At 33.4% G+C, this 2843-nt stretch overlaps 1 non-coding gene across 1 annotated transcript; it reads right to left on the bottom strand.

The window, feature by feature from the left end:
- Positions 1–702: 702 nt before the first annotated feature.
- On the bottom strand, positions 703–775 carry TRNAR-ACG. The gene has a single exon. It is a non-coding gene; the product is annotated as a tRNA-Arg (tRNA).
- Between the last annotated feature and the right edge of the window lie 2068 nt (positions 776–2843).

Raw genomic sequence — 2843 nt, 5'->3', positions numbered from 1 at the left:
TGTCATCTAGTTATGCCTTGATTTTTAACATCTACTTGAGCACTTTTATGTACGTAACTCAGTCAATACTCACATATTATTCTTTTCAAGTGTGTTTATCTCTTCATCCATGGCTTACTCCCACCTTGTTAAATTTTCAACAGGTAGGACCTCATCAAAAGACTTAGTTCATGTTGATTAGTAAACATCAGATAGTGTAGTGAAGATGAATATCTATCTGGTTCTCTGGTAGATCTAGATAATGTCCTCAGCACCTACTAAGGTGTTATTTGCTTCACCTCTAGTTCTTCAAGGACAGTTTCAGGAGTTTCTATAGTTTCTACTACAACAGCATTAGGTGATTTTTTCTGCAACTTAATCTCAAATCAAACTTGCGTTAGTCTTGTAACATTTTTTTTTTGTACTTGTACAAATATTTTCATCAAAAGTTATATTACAATATCTCAAGATTTATCTCGTCTTGTCATCTAAAAAAATGTACCTAAACAACATGATATCAGAGTAAGCCTCGAAGATGTAATCAAAGGCTATTCATGTGCCAAAAAAGAGTGTACTTTTTCTAAAGGCTCCAAAGATGGAAATGAGCCTCAAATCAGGTGAGGCCGTTCAAGAGCGCGCTTTATGGTGTATTTTGTTCGATGGTAGGTGGGGGTGTTTTATAAAACATTGGTCTGAACATACTTTTTAGTTTCAGTCACCTAACGACTCCGCTGGGGATCGAACCCAGAGTCTCTGGTTTCGTAGACCAGCGCCTTATCCATTGGGCCACGAAGTCATCAATACATATATATTTTTTTACACTCAGCTCGAGTTTACTACCAGAGTGTGGTTCCCACCTTGCTTCTTTCCGTGGATGTACCTTTTCAATAAATGAATGTTCAAACAACTATCAATCTTTTGCTTTTGTGATAATCTTCGGTCATTGCATTGTTACGATCCAATTTTTTAGATTTCGAATCTCAGACCATGACTAAGAGAAAAAACAAGGCAAATAAAAATAAAAATAAAAGTATGAATATAGTAAATAAAAAATTGTGGGATTTAAAGTCATACAACAACATAGTACAAAATCTAAAAATACATCATAACAAAACAGGTGTTTTCAAACAGCAACTCAACCAAATCCAACCTAATGACAATAACAACCCAAAAAAAACAAAAAGAACTTATGTCCGAGGTCGACACTTCTGCATGACAGTACAACTCTCTAGCACCTCTTCACCTCGACCAATATTTCAAAAAAAAAAAAAAAAATGGTTGAGTACAAATATACTCAGTAGCTATCTATTTGTAGGGTCTTATCCCATCCATAAGAAATTGAAGGGAAGAATTTTATATAAAAAAATATTAATATTTTCGGAAATTCCAAAACAAGCAATGGATAAACCTTCAACAACACAGAAAAATTTGTTGTTAACAATTGAGTGACGCCTCCTTGAAATTGAGTGGTAAAAATAAAATCTCACACAATAAAGAGTTCAACCTTAGCTTCAATTTTAAGAAATATCATTAATCTTGGAGATAATTCATAAATACGTATAAACAGTAAATAATTTTCAGGGGAAATTCGTGTCAAGGGTTTAAAGGCACGAGTCCTTAAAGAAAAATGGTTAGACGGTGTTGTTAGAACTGCACAACAACTCACATACTCGATCTAGATGAATATAAAGAACTGGAGACAAAATAATTCTCTCATTTGAAGACTCATTCGCTATTACCACATACTCAGTCTCAATATATGAAAGAGTGACATAAGTTTGAAATTTGGACATCTAACTCATTGTTGTTCTATATATAGTTTGGATTTATCCAGATGTGCCCTTAGTAGAATTTTTATCTCCACTAAAATCAATATCCACAAAACGTTGCAAAACTGTTTTGTCATTGTCTTAACAAAGTGAAGTACTAGATGTACCTCGAAGATATCTCGAAATAAATTTCATAGTTTCATAATGTTATTTCTGTGGTTTACCATGTACTTACTAACAACTCCCACTCCATGTGTTATATCAAGTGTAGTGCAGATAATAGCAAACGTCAAATCCTAACGGCAGAAACGTATGGAACTGATGTCATGTACTCATGTTCTTCAACTGTCTTGGGAGAGTGGTCTTTGACAATTTAACAAAGTTTGCAAAACGGGTACTCCTGGGTTTGGCTTCATTCATTCTGAATTTTGATAACACCTTCTTAATGTACTTCTCTTGTGATAGATTTAATGTGTCAATAGATTTATATCAAGAAATCCTCATCCCAAGAATCAACTTAGTTACACTCAAATCTTTCATCTCAAATACGTAATAGATACTTGGCTTCAAGTGGTTTATCTCTTACATGTTGGATCCTATAATTAGTATATCATCCACTACGGTAGTAAAAACTGATAAACTTAATGAAGATTAAGATTGCAAAAGGAAAGAAATTCAGTACAATGTTTAACCGAAAATAAAAATAAAATCTTAACCCAAAGAAGAATATCATGCCAAAACAAAGAATCTGGAATGAGATCATATCTATGATATCGGCATAAGATCAGTGATATGATATTTACAAACTAAAACATAAAAGTAGCAACTAAATCTTTTTCAACATTTCCTCCCTTAAACTAATGACGAAGTCTTTAGATCAAACTTCACGATCTTGAGAGGCAAAGGTTTTGTCATGACATTAGCCACTTGCTTAGTATGTGTAACAACCCGAAATTTTCTACTTAATTTAAGGTCGCTACTGTATACGTACCATAAACGTTGAATGCGGAAGACTTCATTTAAATTCCATAAAACATAACCTTTAACTTAAAACACAGCCATGGACTTACGTGTTTCGAAAACATCTTTAAAATG

This window comes from Cucurbita pepo, chromosome LG06 (genome assembly GCF_002806865.2).
Source record: "Cucurbita pepo subsp. pepo cultivar mu-cu-16 chromosome LG06, ASM280686v2, whole genome shotgun sequence".
Classification (NCBI taxonomy): Eukaryota; Viridiplantae; Streptophyta; class Magnoliopsida; order Cucurbitales; family Cucurbitaceae; genus Cucurbita; species Cucurbita pepo.
Note: the sequence above shows the minus strand (reverse complement) of the source record. Positions and strands in the feature narration are given on the sequence as shown.